Source organism: Corylus avellana, chromosome ca1 (assembly GCF_901000735.1).
Source record: "Corylus avellana chromosome ca1, CavTom2PMs-1.0".
NCBI lineage: Eukaryota > Viridiplantae > Streptophyta > Magnoliopsida > Fagales > Betulaceae > Corylus > Corylus avellana.
In genome coordinates, this window is record NC_081541.1 from 37,809,221 (window position 1) to 37,827,044 (window position 17,824).

Genomic DNA, 17,824 nt, shown 5'->3' on the forward strand with positions numbered 1-17,824 from the left:
TTTCATTCTTGTCCTCATTTTAATTGATTTTTTCTCTGTTCTTTTTCTTTTTCTTTTTCTTTTTCTTTTTTCTTTTTGGATGGTACATTTCTTTTTGTTCACTCAATCTATTTTTCTTTTTTTATTTTACTAGATTTTATTTTCCTTTTTCGACTAAACTATATTTGATGGGGTCAAACGCGACACAAATTTATCTAAACTCTAAAAATCTTATGAACAGAAACTTATGCAGCCATAGGCCAGGATCCTCCCGGTACATTATGGACTGAAAATATTCAGTTTATGACTATAATTTTTTCTCAAAAATCTTATGATCACAAAAAATATACATATTTCACTAATAAAAATAATAATAAAATATTATTTTAAATTAAAAAAATTAAAATAAAAAAATAAGAAAAAAGGAGGGTGGCTGGACCCATTTTGGGTAAGAGCCACCCCAATGGCAAGTCAGGGGGTGGCTGAACCACTCCCAAAAGCACCCCCAATAGCAAGTCAGGGGTGGCCGAACCACTCCCATGGAATAGTTTATTCTCATAAAATTACTAATCTCATACACACAGGGTTAGTTAAGCTACTTAAAAACGAATGGCTTAACTAATTCTTTCTTGTAAAATTAAAATTATCACGTAAATTACCCACAAAAACCCCACCCTTCTAGCACCCACACCTCTCAAAAAGACTCTGCAACAAAAACAAATATTTGATAAGAAAAAAAATATATATATATATGGGGTAGATCTTTCATGGAAAATAGCTTATTTTTAACTAACAAAAGCACTCGTGCATGAATCATGGGATCTAGTATGTTATTTTATTAGCTTTATTATATTCGTGTTTATATTAATTATTATTGATTTAGGTAAGACGGTTTTTTTTTTTTTTTTTTTTTTAAGATATGCTTGGTTTATGCGTGACGTAGTGAGAGAGATAGATTTGTGTGGGTAAAATACAAAACACATGGCAAAATCCACACCAGTGTTGTTAGATGCCAACAAAAGTTCAGCCATTTGACCAAAGAAAAGGCCACCTAATTCTTGCCTTTTACTTGCGGATAAGGGACACCACCAATGTGTTGCGTAATAGTTTACATGAAATTTATCTTCTAATAGGTAGTTCGATTATTTAAAATTTATTTGAGAAGGAAAATTTTATATGGACTTTCTCACGGATCTAAATTATTAACAATTTGGACAATAAATTATTAAATATCTCGGCTCTAAAAAATTTAGGATGGGCTCATTTAAATAGCCAACTTCTTTTTTTCTTTTTTCTTTTTTTTTTTTTTTTTTTTAGAGTGAGTGATTTATGGGATTTTGCAGGAGGGATCAACAAGTACTGATTTTTTAATAGTTTAAATTATATTTTTAGAGAGTCCCTACTATCGGGTCCATCCTAATAGTACTTATTTTGCAGTCTCTAATTACTATGTGACATATCATCAATTTAAAAAAAATGCAAAAAAAAAAAAAAAAAAAAAAAAAGGGTAGTCGGCAAGACCCAGGCCATACCCAAAGACCCACGCTATGGGTCTCGTCGGACCCACGGGCCTGGCCGACTGTGAACACCTTAAACCCCTCCGGCCGTGACCCGCCTCAAAACCCGTTTCTAATGCTTCAAAACTCGTTTCTAATTCCTAAAAATCTGTTTTTGATGCCTCAAAACCTGTTTCTAATGTCCCAAAACCTGTTTTTAATGCCTAAAACTTGTTTCTAATGCCTCAAAACTCGGTTTTAGATTCAAAAATAAAATCTAGAGGTGGAACGTTAACCATTTAGAGATTTTATCATCCTAAAATCTAGTGTATTTTAGTCCAACTTATTTATGTGTACTTTTTATGCTTTTGTTTATATGTCAATTATTGATTGAGGGCTGTAAAATGGGTGTTATCAGGATGGTCCTAATAAAAAGTTTTCTCATATTTTTATATATTTAATGATAGAGAGAGAAGAATTTGAACTATAAAATAATACCAAAATATGAGAATCAGAATAATTGGAGTAGGAGTTTCTTTTATTTTTTTGAATTCGAGAGGACAGGAATAATCCTCAAGATCTCAGCCACCCATCGCTCCCTTGCACGTGTTAAACAATTTTTCGTAGCAAAGGCTCACGTTTTAGATGGGCGGCGCAATGACAAATATTGTTGTGTTTGTTAACACTTTTTAAACGAGATATTTTTTTTAACAAAAATATTATAATATAAAATAAAAATAATTTTAAATTTCCTGTTAATACTTTATTATGAAACGAAAAACAAAAGAATGAATGAAAAAAAGCTAATTTGTTTTCCACCTCGGCTTTTCTTTTTATTTTTGGTTTTTTAAATAAACTTTGTTTGAAAAGGGAGAAAAGTTTCGAATTAATGATTTTTTCTAAAAGATGATAATGTTAAATTATGCTATCCTTTGGACCATTTTATCCTTTTATCGGATAAAAAAAAATGCTATTAAACGAACTCACAAATTTCTACTCAAGAAAAAAGAGGCAAACAAAGCAGATGATAGATTGGCGAAAGTAGTTCTCATTCAATCTCTTCATCATCTTCGTCCTAGATTTTTAATGAAAGTATCATACTTCTTTCGAAAAGAAAAAAAAAATGATATTAACTACATGTTGCAAAGAATTAATGCCAAAAATTATAGATAAATCATATAAACTAACAAACATGTATCGATCGGATTTAGGAACGTATGGCCCTACATCCAGGGGTGAGACATTAAAGTGTGGGGGACATAAATGAAAAAAGTTTAAAATTTAAGGGTAATTTTAAAATTGTGGGGGGCTTATTACATAAAAAACATGAAATTTTAGGGTAATTTTAAAATTTTGGGGGACTAATGTCCCCAAAGCCTTACCTAGTTCTTGCCTACATCCCACACTTCAGCCAACCCACGAAGAAAGTTAGTGCGATAAAGATAAAAACACCTGAGCATCGCATCCAATATCTTGGAATACACTCTGGGAAAAAGGCTATGAACTGCTTCATCAATCTCTTCGTGAAATCTCAGTGCTTGAGGGTTATGCTAAAACATTTAAGTTCTCAATGTCACCAAGTTTCTTTCTCTCCGTTTGTGATCAAGCTCTATCGTCTTATCCCCTCCCCCACCCGCAACATTCAGGTATGCTTCTACACTCTTTTTTTTTTCTTTCTTTTTAAGGGAGAAATCATTCAGTCTCATTCATTAATGAAAAGATCGCGAGCATAAGCTCTGCAACACAGAGCAAAAAGCTCTGAAGTAATCATAGCCGAAACTACAAGATTACAAATGTCATAAATACAAAGATTACAATCTAACATTCAAGACATATCTATGACATCAATAATTGCTAAACCATGACTAGTTTTCAGTTGTAACGAAGATCTACACCAGACAGGCTCAATCAAATGCATAAGTAGCTCTTATTTCTCGGCCTGAGAACATAATACTCGCATGCTAAAATTCATCATCCTCGACACGAAAACCAGGATGCCGTTCACATTCACAACCCAAGGGTTTGGACCAAAAACAAATACCCCACAGATCATCAAGCAGGCAGATCAAGAGAGATGACATAGTCTTATTACAAGCAACAAACACCATGAACAAAAACCACAAGAAAATAGAAAAATACATGCAGATAACGAATAGGGAAAAAAACTGGAAAAAGAAAAACATAGAAAAATGAGACAAAAACCAAAAAACCACAAAACAGAAAGCGACGCCAATAGAAAAAGCAGGCCTCAGAGCGAGGTTGCCAAAAAACGACACAAGGTGGTGATGGACACAGACGGAGCCGGAAAGCCAAGAGGAAGAGCACGAGTCAACGTGGGTCTAACGGGGGATGGTAGGTTGGGCTTTGACCAATCCGATCCAAGAGCCAAGCCAGATCCAAAAAAATGACTCAGCAGAGCTGAGCTTAAGGGTAGAAAGGGAGAGGCTAAAACAAAAAAATGACAAAGGAGGGGAAAGAGGCAGAAAAGGAAGGGAAAAAAAACACCGCACAAAGAGTTAGAGAGCATCAGGTAAATAGTCTAGCTCACAAGGTGAAGAGTGGGAGGGGAGGCAGTAAAGGATGAGGGGAGGAGGGGGAGATCGAAGGTTCTCCCCCTCCTCCTATGCGGCACTTCCTCAATTTGAATCTTAAACGAAAGTTTTTGTTAAAGGAAATTAATTGTATGCTTCTACACTCTAATAATGCATTCTAAAGCAGTTCTAATAATGCATTTCTAATAAGTTCTCATTCAATTTCTCGGTCATGTTCGTCCTTGATTTTAATGAAAGTATCATGCTTCCCTTCAAAAAGAAAAAAAAAATGATAGTAACTGTATGTTGCAAATAATTAATGCCAAAAATTATAGATAAATCTTATAAACTAACAAAATTTTATCGATCGGATTTAAAAATGTATGGCCCTTTATCCCACACTTCAGCCAACCCATGAAGAAATAAGTGCGATTAAGATAAAAATACCTGGCATTGCATCCAAATTATAGGAATACACTCCGGGAAATAGGCTATGAACTTCTTCATCATTCTCTTCGTGAGACCTCAGTGCTTGAGGGCTATGCTAAAACGTATAACTTCCCGATGTCACCAAGTTTCTTTATTTCCGTCTTTGATCAAGCTCTATCCTCTTATTCCCCCTTCTCTTACCCGCAACATTTAGGCATGCTCAATCCTCTACACTCTAATCATGAATTCTGGAGCTTTATATGTTTGTCAATTTCTTGTACAAATTCTCAATCCTTCTAATCATCTTTTTTCCCCTCAAATTTCTTTGTTGTATGAATATCTTTCTTGTCCTTTTAAATTTCAGCATTTTCCAATCAGTAGATACTGGTATTGATAATCTTAATCATGTAAACTTGAATCTTCAAAATACTATAATGGTGCATATTATTTTCTGGAAAGGGTAGTCTTTTTTTCAAATACTTATTCTTCTATAAGTTTCTCTTTACTAGTTTATGTACGTTTTATTTGTGAATTATTTTTGGTTTCTGTCTTCTAAGGATTTCTTATGATTAAAAAATCGAAATAATAAAGCCTCATTAGAGTGACCATTTTCTCAAGGTTTTATGGTGTGTAGGAATCTATAGAAATGATGTTTTCTGGCTGTAAGGATGGCTTTATATGGGTCCTTGCATTAAGAGCTTTCGTAACCTAGAACTTTGGTAAAAAGATCAGCAAGCTAATGCTGAGATTTTACATGAAGTGTGCGAATAATCATTTCTTAAATTTTCTCTCTTATCAAATGACAGTCTATTTCGATATGTTTAATGCGTTCGTGATATACTGGATTGGCAGCTATATGTATAGCAGCTTGACTATCACAAAATAACATAGCTGCTTGATGGTGTAGAACATAAAGATCATGAAGTAACTAAACATCCAAGTGATTTCGCAATTGATGGCTTCCATAGAACGGTACTCAACCTTTGCAGATAAGCATGATACAATGTGTTGCTTCTTTTATTTCCAGAATATCAAAGAGTTTCCCATGAAAACATAAAACCCAGTGATTGACCAATGTCTATCATGGCATCTTGCCCAATCAGAGTCGCAAAAAGCTTTAAGATGCATATCAGATGATGATGAGTATAATAGACCTTGACCATGAAATGTCTTGAGATATCTAAGAACTCGGAATGTAGCATCCATATGAGGCTGCCTTGGAATGTCCATAAATTGGCTCAAAATCTGAATAGAGTATGATAATTCTGGTAGTCTAGAAACAAAACTAAATAAGACCTAAGCTAAGATGTTATGTGAGGTGAATAATGCTAGAAGTAAGACTTTTGTTTCATCTATTTCAAATCTAATTGTAATTTTAAAAGACACATCACTTTGAAAATAAAAGGTTTACAATTGTCCTACGTTTATGGACTAAATAAATAAGAGAACTGTTATTTGTTATTTCCTTGTCCAGTTCTCCCATCCAACTTCTTTAAAAATTAACATCAAATTTACATGACCCACACCATCGTTTTTTATGATGCCAAGTATTCACATAAATAGTACTATAACCAATATGCGAGTCAAGACAAGAAAAAAATAAAAAGAAATTAAACAAAGTCAAGACAAGAAAAACATAGAAAGAAATTAAACAAACTCTTGGCGAAGAAAAACATAGAAAGAAATTAAACAAACTTCTAGTCAAGACAAAAGAGGTAAACGAAGCAGCTCATAGATTGGTGAAAGCAGTTCTCATTCAATCTCGCAATCATGTTCTTCCTTGATTTTTAATGAAAGTATCATGCTTCCCTTCAAAAAGGAAAAAAAAAGAAGATATTAACTGCATGTTGCAAATAATTAATGCCAAAAATTATGGATAAATCTTATAAACTAACAAACCTGTATCGATCGACTTTATGAAAAAACTATGGTTCATATGTAGAGGAAACTAACAAACAAAAGGCTTTATATGTAGTTGATAGTTTATCATAACCAAGAGTAGAGGATAGATCAAGTAATTTGTAACCTTTTGTAATGCCCCAATGAAATCAATTAATTGGTAATTGATTTCATAGTTTGTCTCACAACTTTATTGCACGGGAAACAAGACTAAGGGATTTCATTCTCTCCGAAGAGAGTCTACAACGAAATACTTTGACTAAGGGTCGTAGTTAATAATAATTTAAAACCACCATCATAACAACCATAGTGAAACTGAAAACATCATATCATAGATTAGTTCTCTAAATGTAGCTATTAGAGACCAGTCATTGAAATATAATACGTACTACTCCTAATTGTCCTAAATAAAATTATAGCCTACACTTAACTAAATGCAACATAAAGACAATCTTGAGGATTTCTTGGCAAATAGTACTACCAGCGTCCCACATGGACTTAAGCTAGACATGGTCTAACTCCTAAAAAAATGATTTTTCAAAACAAGTCTCTCATAATGACTGGATGCATCCCCAGGTTCATCTTCAGCTAAACTAGCTAAATAGCGCAAATATACATAATGGAGGGGAAATAATAAAATGATAAGTTCAACTACTTAGTAAAAATGCACATGATGTACAAGTTATTAGATAGTGATCTCAGTTGTTTATAAATTACATGCAGCATTATGCGGTGTAAATCTATCATGGATGTAATATAGATATAGTATATGCTGTAATATAAGAATTGGTGTGGTCTTTTTGTGTCTAAAAATATCAATAATAAAAATAATTACTCGCAATAGAATGAATCCTTGTAAGATAGGGCTATATTGAGGGTGCCGAACTTCAAGGACTGCGTGTGTGTTGTTATCAAGCTTTGCAAGATTAAATCTAACTTAATTTAAAAGAGATTTGATTTGTTTTTGTTTGAAAAGTAAATGCATAAAAGTAAAAGTAAAGATAAAAAGTAATGAGAGATAGAATAGGGGTTGATTTCACCACTAATCGCATAACAATGATTAATCATAAATTAATAAGAGAAATTTCATATTATGCATGATATAGGGCTCATCTCACTCGAGTGGTCAAGAAAATATCATCATTAAAAAATAAGTATAATCTATCTTCGGTTTGCATGAACCGTTCACCTAACCACTAAAATGTAGTACGATCCGTCTTCCCTAGGTATGGACTATCTAATTCCTTAATAGGCTACACACAATCAAGGGAATAGTATAACCCATCTTCGGTTGGTACGAACTGTCTACCTAAATTACACTAAACTATGGTAGAGTACAATTCATCTTCCCTATGCATGGCCTATCTAACCATCTTGATCGTGTGTCAGTTAAAACCGTTGTATAACAATCATTCATATAGTCACATAAAATATGAAGGATTGAATTCAATTAATATAAAAAGACTTTGTAAGACAAAAGAATAATTTCATAATGATTGAATATAAACATTAAGATCAACTCTTACAGTTATACAACCATCATACATATAGAAAAACCCAAATTAAAATATAATTAAACCATTGTTACTTGGAAAGGCCTACATCAATGCCCTATTACAGAATTAGCCGATCATCCTGGTGCTGGGATGGCTACCTACCATGTTCCTCTTCTCTTCAACTCACCAAGCCTCCAAGAAGATTTTCGTGTGAATCACACATGGAAATGGACAACAGGGATGAACAAAGGATGAAAACAAGGATAAAGTGTAGCCAAGATGAGAGAGTAGTTTGGGGAGAAAGTTGTTTCTCTTGTATTGAGTGAATCAATATTATATAATCCGTGTATTTATACAATGAATCAATTGAATGATATACGTTCATTCTAATTAATTGAAACTAACTTAATAGTACGCTGACTTCTTTTTATAATTAACTTTCATATCACTATAACTAACACTGCTAGATCATATTTACGTTGAATATGCACTGAAAGGGTAATGAATCGAGCAAGCAACATGGTGTTTGGCTTTGTGCTCAATCTTTGAAGAGGCTTATTGGTAATGGCAGAGAAATATAGTTGAACATCGAGACTAGAAAGGAAAAATAGACATGTTTATAAGAGCTTCGGAGGAATGTCAATTATGTGATTTAGGATTAAAGGGCCTACATTCACATGGAGGAATGAACGACTTGATTGAGCAATAGCTAATATGTATGATCCTCAAGCAAAAAACAAAGAAACTGGAAGCACTATAGAGGGTTGAAGGGAAATGATTTTTAAAATCTCATATGATAGAGTTGGTCATGCACAAAGCAGGAGGAGATCAACTAACCTAACAAAGTAAGCCTAACTTTGATACCAATTGAAAAATATAGGCCCTAATCCTTAATAAAGCACACAAATATCTCAATCTTATCACAAAATCCATATTAGCAAAGTTTTCAAATTTTAATCCAAACATTACATGTGTAAATACCAAAATTCAAGAAAGCATAAAAGAAAATTCGCATAAAAATTTTAAGAACGAAGCGGAAACTTTTCAATAACTCTTTTTTTTTTTTTTTTTCAAAAAAAAAAAAAAAAACCCCACTTTTGGGGCAAGCCTTCCACTAAAAGAAAATGATTAGGGCGAATCTATATATTTTCAATTGATATCAAAGTTAGGCTCACTTTAGGGGCAAGCCAACTTAACCCTTAATTCTAAAAAAATAAACATTATATAACCCATATACAATGGTTTGACATTGAATTTGCCACCACACTAAAAACCAAACATGTTTTATTTCAAATTTTGCAGTTGGGTGAGTGAAAATCAGATTAAAAATTCTACTTGCCTTGTGAGCACGTAAATGCAATTTTTTTTTTGACATGTTCGCATAAGAGGAAGGAGGGAGATTCGAACTAGTGACCTCCGCTTTATTTAAGCGTGGTCCCAGTCGATTAAGCTACCTCTTGGGGACTCGTAAACGCAATTATAATCACACATTCAGAAATAATTCTTTAATGACACAATTCTAGAAACCAAAATCTCCAATTATCTACACTTTAAGCCTCATAATTAATCCTAAAATGAACCAAAATGAACACTTAAACCAATATTCCAATAATACAAATTCATTGTTCCATCAAATTATTCATTTTTCGTATAAATAAAATAAACTAAATTTTCGTTCACACCCTAAATCAATTCTAATAATTAGTTGTTTAATTACTAAAAAAAAAATTAAAAAGAATAGTTTAATATTTTATTACTTTATCTCCAAATTATGACATTACCTATAAAGTTAAATAATTTCAGCTCAAATATGTACACATATATATGAGAAATGCTAGATATATGTGGTTACTCACAAATGCTTAGTTTTTTATATGACAATAAAAATTATCATTAATATAAAATATATAAATTAATCTATTCAAAATTTAATAATGATTGTCACTGTAAAATTAATCTGTCCCATGTGCTACAAGAACATGTAAATAGTGTATTATTATGTTTGAGTTTTGCTTGTTTCTTCGGGCCTGATTCTTTGAGGCCCTAATCAGGCCTGCATAATTCCCTTTATTTATTTATTTATTCTTTTCTTAAATTGCATTCTCTTCTATCTATTCTGAAATTCGGGACACGAAGTCTATTGGGTTGTTATCTCTGTCCCAAGAGGACTCTTGTTGCCCTCAGCACACGCCAATTCCCTGCAAATTCCCCACCTTTTTTACAGGGTTCAGTCCAACTAAACAGGCCAATGCTTGTTCAATTTTGACCGGCGTTGTTTCTGAAACATGGGTTTGATATTTTGCAGGCTCATTGGAGTGCTTACATGACCTTTTCAATTGAAGCTTGAGGTAGACCCTTTGACGATTCCTTAAGTAATTTTGTTGCTTTCGTTTGATGTTGAATTGATAAATAATATTTGCAAGAGCTTTGTGTTATTCAATTGCTTAGAATGTCGGCTCTGTTAGGATTCTAGTTTAAGAGGGTTCGAGTTTTGGTCTATTGGGTGTGAAAATCTATGATTGAAAATTGCTCATACTGCGTATGTTTGTTGTTTTGATAACTGTGAGTTACAGTGGACCTTGAAAACGTTGGTTTGGACAATCTGTTTTGTAGTTGATCCTTGTCATTGGTGAAAACCCATGTGATGGTTTATGGGACTAACCAAGTTTGCTTCTTGTGATAAGCATGGTGGATTTTATTTTTTTATTTTTTTTAACGTGATTAGTTGATGCATAATCCTAAAATTAGATGATTGAATCGTCTTTTAGGTCAGTCATTGTATGGCAAGGGTTTCTGTCTTTTTTGGGAGAGAGTTGCTGCTATGTCTAAGAGAGGAGTACAATTTTTCTTTCCATTGCCATCAAAAAATGGGTAGCTTTTAATTTTCACATCCAATACTTGTACCACATGTGTTTATCAATAGATTTTCCTACTTTCCTTCGTTAGTTAAAATGGGGTGGCCAATTAGGTGTTTTGTTTTGCTGGAGGTGGGCTATAATCAAGAGTGTTTCTTGTTTCTATGCGTCCTGATAGTGATGCAGATATATATGGTGAAAAGTTTCTTGACAATAGTAAGGCAGTGAATATTGCTCATTGGAGATCTTTTCCACAGAATCATTTAGCTGATCTAGCACAGTTTGCTGCATTTGCCTAGGCATACTGCATCTGGTCTGGATCCCTACTAATTGGGCCGAGAATCCAAATGTAGCAAATATTTGTTGCTTCATTTTTGCCAAAACCATCAAAGAATAGCTTTTAGTGTTGTTGGATTGTTATCGAATTTTGGATTTTAATCCTTCTGGCGGACCAAAAAAAGGTAAAACTAAAAAGTGAAAGGAATAAAGTATTATTCTTCATTCTTTTTTCAATATTTGGCATATACTGGGAGTTTGTTAATATAGGTTTTTCTTATCCTCAGCAAGTTATTGCATGACCATGTTGCTTCTAGGGACCAGATACTTCTTGTGGTTGAGCGTACACAATTGTTTTGTCAATAAACCTAGAGAATGTAGCCAATGGTCCCAGGATCAAATGGCATCTCCTCACAGAGGGGGTGAAAGGTGAATTCATGGGTGCATTCCCATGCAGGTGGTGAGTTATATATTTACCTAGCAAGAATAAACCTACAGAATTTAGTCTTATTTAGTTATCTTGGTTTATAAAATGTATTACTTCCTTGGGAGTTGCACTATAGAGGTTCTCAAAGAAAATAATGAGATTATAAGGTTATTGTTATCATTTGTACATATATGAAATTTGTCGAAAGGGGGTTTGGATATTTGTCACATTTTGCTGGTCTTTCTTAAGGGAACATAAAAAATACTAAACTTGAAGAACATTGGTCATATCAGTTTCTGAAGAAGATAATCAATTTTCATCTAGCTATTGAAGCATAAGGGCTCTAAGATTGATCAATATTACCATTTGTCCTTGTAGCAGATTGTTACCTTCCCCTTTAACTAAGTGGGAGGTCTTTGAGCTCAACCCATGCTAGGGGAAGTTTTGCTATGTGAAGGCTGCCCCTGCTGTGTAACCCACCATAACAATTTGATTAAAATCTCCTCAACAATATGGATCATGCATTGTATCATAGTGATTTGGCATTGTTCTGGTAATGAGCCAATCTTTTGATAATTACTAGCACTCAGGGAGAGGATTTCAGCATTGTTGAGACCATATAATTTATATGAATGGAGGTATGAGTTATTAAGATAACCGTGTGAAGTGATGATCCCTTCTCTTGTAGACTTCTTGGATTTTAGCAGAAGAATTTCATTCTACTAGTTCTGGCCTTTGGAGGATCTTACTCTTTCTTGTCATAGGTATTTAATTTTTTATTAGGTAGAAAAAGATAAAATGAAAGTCTAGCTCCTAAGATTCATCATATATGGCTGAAACTTTTGATATTGAAGCCTATGTTTTTGGGTAATATTGTCAGGCTGGCATAGGGTATACATGAAATGGACCTATGCTAGCGCCTGCATACATGAGTTTAGGGTCATTTATTTGTTTCCTTAGTCGCATTCCTTTGGACTATATATTATAATATTAATTGAATTTATTTTGTTATGTTCTGTTTTTAAAGTATGTATTATTTATGTTATGATAGCAGGCCATTTTTTCGTTACATTAGAGTGATACAGTTTCCATTATTGTCTCTTTCTGTTAGCATGTTTGCAACTTTATAAATATTTTTACTTAAGTTTGTTGTGAGGTAAGATTTTCAAAGTTATTTATGTTGAAATGTTGAATTGATATTGAGTTTAGGTTTGTTAAAAATATGCTAACTTTTGGACCAAACGGGCATCTCTCTCCACAAGTGTGTGACTTGTGTATTTGTCTATCAAAAAGGGTTAGGAGGTCAGGAATGATGGATATTGAAGGATATAAATACTGAAGAAAAGAAGAAGTGATTTTTACTCATCAAAAAAAAAAAAAAAAGAAGTGATTTGGTTAAAGACAAAATAACAAAGCATATCCTCCCATTAAGTTTTTGCCAGGACTGCGACTGTGATGTGTGTACACTCATATTTACAGAAGTTATATTAGGCTACGACCGTAACTGATATTGAGACTGTCTAAGGATTAGAGTAGAATACAATTATAAAAATAAAAGTCTCTTTAAGACTGTGACTTCAAAGTTTGCCCAAAAGGTCTGCCTTTTCTCCCTAACGTTAGTGCTGGGGAAATCCAGGATTTTAGTCTCTCTCTCTCTCTCTCTCTCTTTAATTTTCTTCTTTTGATCCCATTTCTTAGAGTCTTTTCATACTTATTGTTTGTATCAAAGCTGCACCATACCCATTAAAATGCCATCAACCTGTTGAGAATCCCAATTTCTGACTACTACTGGCCTAAAACATCACTAAATCTCTCTTGCTTATAGCATGTGTTTATTAACATTTAACTGGTAGTAAAAACAAGCTTTAACAAAAATTGTAGCAGTTGGGCTGGGAGGGAATTCTTTCAATCCCCAGGTTTAGTATCTCTTTCAATTGTTGGGGTAGACTTTTTGCAGAGGCCAAACAAACTTGTAAATAAAATATATTGATTTATTTTCTATTTTCCTTCTAAAACTTGTGGGGGCCAAACAAATATTTTAGATAAATTACTACCTATTTTCCTTCTAAAGCTCACGTGTAATGTAGATTTTCTTTTGAGTAGAAGAAGTTGTAGCCGCATGTGGTATAAATTAAGAATAAATTTATTAAATCTAATCAGATATCTATTGTGCAAAAAATTTCTCCTACCCTCCTGCTCCATCTTCCTCTTCTTGAGTAAATTCCTGGCCTTATAATAGCAAATTCTTCAAAGGTTGTGAAACAGAGGAGCGTTTTCTCTTATAAAGGTGCAATATCCTCCATGGGAAACCAGGTCGAGATCCCTAAACTGAGCACGGAGACTAAGCTTTACTAGAAAACTCAAGGCATATCAGAATTCAATCAGGTGGGGGAACAGTACAAAGAGGAAACATTTAAATTATAAGGCCAGCTACTTTATCTTGAAAAGTGTTCTCATAAAAAATTTAATTCTAGTCCTGCAATACCATCTCTCTCCATTTCTTCTTTATTTTGTTTGGAGAGACTAATTAAAAGGATAGGTTATTCATTTATATTTTACTGAAAATCCTTCCATGGAGTTTGTAGTTCTTTTGATCTTGACTTAATTCAGTAAATACATGAAATTTTTTGACCAAATGTTTTCAATTTCTTGATTATCTTGCTGATAATATTATTGAAATTTGAGATTGGGCCTCAGAGCTGAACTGATGCCAAAGCTGGCTACTTGTATGTTGTGATAAATATGTTAGTTGTACTTTCAAAAAATTTACTTCTTTATTCTAAGAAACTGCAAGAATTAAGTAAAGTTGGATGTAGATAGATTTTTTGACTGCAAATGTAGATATACATTCTGAACACTTGAAACAACTCATAACGACCTGCAACCTTGGCCGTTAGTTCAGGCCATCTCAAAACCTTTACCACATTTACGATCTTTCTGGTTAAACTTTCTTGAAAAGACTATCGAGTATCTTCTCTTCGCTTAAGCTTGTACATGTAATACCATTTGTATTGTTACATCACATCTAGCTCTCTTTGAAGGAAACATATCTTTTATGTAACATCTCGGTTCTCATATTGAGAAGAGGAGTAGCTCACATAGAGTGGGTGATTTATAAAAAGATATGCATGGGTGCTAAGTTCCACATTAGTTACTTGTTAGGTGAAACTGGTCTTTATAAGTGGTTCTAAGGAAGCTTCAAATTGACTAATCATTTTGGGAGCGATAGCGCATAGGTGGCTAGCGCTTTTTCGTTGGTCATTTAAATGGTATCAGAGTCATCTATTAATGCTATGTGGTACTGACAGCATCACATGACGTGACCCTGACCCTTACATTAGGGGTTTAAGTGGGAGAGTTTATAACATCTCGGTCTCATATTAGGAAGAGGAGTTGCTCACTTAGATTTGGTGGTTTATAGAAAGATATTTATGGGTGCTAAGTTCCACATTGGTTATTTGATAGGTAAAACTGGTCTTTACAAATGAATATAAGGAAGCTTCAAATTAACTAGTCATTTGAAAGTGATAGCGCAGATGTGGCTAGCACTTTCCCTAGTTTGTTATATTTGATGACATGTTTATACTTGGTCTCTGTTCAATGATAGTTGATGTTGCTGATTCTTGAGAAAACACCAAATTTATCAGACCAACCAACTATACAGCAAGGCGTTATTTTGAACCAAACTGGAAAACTTGGTTTTATTAATATGTCTCAAGCCATCAGAAGATATACGACTCATGCATATTCCTTGCTGAAACAATTGTGTGTTTCAATTTCTTTAAAATTCTTTGTTTCCTGGTATTTTGAAATTTCAAATGCTTCTGCAGTTAACTACATAATCAATTTGCCACATATTTATGTTAGCATCCTTGAAATGCGTGGTGCAGTGAGGAAGATGAGTAGGAAAAGGAAAAAGAAAAGAAGGTTCGCTGTCCTTCAGGCACTAAAGAAAATTGGACCAAGAGTTGAAGTAACAGCAGCTTAAATTTGCATGTTTGATGGCATTTAATCAGAGGGGAACTCCTCCAATGCTGTAAGTCAATGACAAAGTTTAATTTCAATTCAAATCAATTTTATTTACCATATGGAAGCAACTTAATTTTCTCTTACACTAAATTAATCATCGATTGAGGAGAATTCTTGATGAATCCACAGATTATCATTCATTACATGGAATTTCATGAAGGGGAGGACTCCAATACTGTAAGTTAATGGGAAGTTTAATTTCATTTTCATCGAAAGCAGCTCAATTTTACTCTTACATTGAGCTTATTAATCATTTTAAGAGAATGCCTGATGAATCCACAGATTATTCTCAGTAAATATGTGACTTCCCACCCTAATATCTTGGATGCCCATAAAACATAGAACACAAAACGTGGAATCTTTTGGATGGCCAAATATGCTTGCATTTCTCTACTTATGTACTGTGGATTGTGGCACTCTATGTTAGGGCATTTACAAGAGAAAGGGGAATTCTCAGAGTAAAATTGTACCTTGATTTGGTGGTGCTAAATGATTGGGTTTATAGGTGAGCATGTGGATCCATGCACGGGAGTGCATGTGTATGCAGTTTTAGGTTTTTACTATGGTTGCAAATTGGTGGGCTGAGGTTAGGACAAGTCATAGGTTCAGATGTTGTATAGATAAACACACTATAGGTTCTTTTTTACTTATCATGAAATAATTTTGAGTCTGTTTAATTTCTCCAACCACCATTGCAATCTCTTAGGTGTGACCTATTAGATCTTGGGTCCTAATACTTGAAGGATGTCCCAGCACTCAGATTCCAGGCAATCCGTTTTGTTTTTTCCTCTTTGGTTGGGAGTTTTGTTGACGATAGGTATATCAGTTGATATATGAAGAAAAATAGAACTTTGCCACGGATTGCACCTTCAAATACTTGTCTTCTGGGAGATCCATAGGGAATACAGTTGGTGGACAAGAAATGGCTTGAGCATTTTCAAGATGGTTCATTTGAAAGAAACTTGTTAGTACTAATTTTGATTACTTACCTAGGCCCTCTGTTTTTCCTTTATATAATTGTTCCTTAAAAAAAAAAAAAGTGCCTGCCATCAATATGAACTGAACAAACTTTTATTGATTCAGAAGATAACTCAGGAACCCATATTTAAACCAAAAAGTAACTCTCAATTATATATATATATATATATATATATATATATATATATATATATATAGATTACAAAAGGGAGCAAAGAAAAGTGATAATGACAAATGTTTATAGTCTTTTAGATGTTAGCACAGGCCACTGTATATCTAAAAACCTTTACCAACATGCAATTGAGTTTCTACGTTTATGTGTTTCCATTTGTTGAAATTCCATTCTATAGTTATCTAAGACTTCTTCTTGTGTTGCTGATGTTTGTTGTTTCTTGTCCCCATTTTTTATTTTTCCACAAAGACTCTTGAGGTCTACTCCTATTCCTATATAGATCATAACAATTTTGCTGTACAAATTGCTTGTATTCCGGGCAGCGAATATGAGAAAACCTATATGATCCATCTGCTGAATAGGTCTCGGATATCCTGCCTATTTGTTGAGACAGGTAGATTCGATAAATACTCTTTACATTTACTTTTTAAATTGCTACCGGTGTTCCAACAAATGGTTGGAATTATGCCACTTTGCTGCCAGATCTTGTCTGGAAAAGATGAGTGGGCAGGAGAGTGTTTAATTATTTCTTTGCGATGTGACAATGGCATGACTTTGCATGAAAGTGGGTAGAATATTATTTGGCCACGCTTTCCCGCTTTAAAGTAGTCTTTAACCCTTGCATTTTTGTTTTTAATTAATTTTTTTTTTTAATTTTTTTTTAAAATACCTTTGCAACTTTTGACTTCCATGAGAAACACAATAAATAAATAAATAAATATATATATATATAATACATTCTTCTCTTCCCATGATTTTTCTTGCTATTATTAAAATACTGTTGTGCTAATTGGAAGATGCTTCTGTGGAGGTAGTTGTATTTTCCTCAATTTTTATTCCTTATTTTTTATTTAAAAATGTAAACGCAAATTGTATAGCTTTTTATGAATTTAAAAGACAGAGTTTTCTTCTAAACTGAGTGGGAGAGAATTTTTCCAACATATTCTTTAAAAATGACATGTGTTTAAGAAGTACATGCTTGTTTTAATTACAAGGATAAAATTGAAAGAAATTTTATTCAAAAAGCATGTGTTTTTTACATGTTATTAAAAAAAAAAAAAAGTGTTTATTACATGAAAAGTGGCGCATGTTATTTTTATAGAATAAGTTGAAAAAAAATTTTCCAACCGAGTTTGGAGGAAGACTTTGAATGGTGAAAAATACAAAGCTAAGGAGCCTTAGACCTTCCCAATATGGATCCCTTTCCCTTTTTTTTTTTTTTATTTGGATTGTACAATTTTGGAATTTAATACCTCC

General features: G+C 33.4%; 1 long non-coding RNA gene across 1 annotated transcript; it reads left to right on the top strand.

Moving 5' to 3' along the window:
• The first annotated feature begins 9,888 nt into the window (after positions 1 to 9,888).
• LOC132178036 (uncharacterized) lies at positions 9,889 to 17,185 on the top strand. The gene is made up of 4 exons (XR_009439806.1): positions 9,889 to 10,178; positions 15,279 to 15,424; positions 15,547 to 15,594; positions 16,817 to 17,185. It is a non-coding gene; the product is annotated as an uncharacterized LOC132178036 (long non-coding RNA).
• The last annotated feature ends 639 nt before the right edge of the window (positions 17,186 to 17,824 follow it).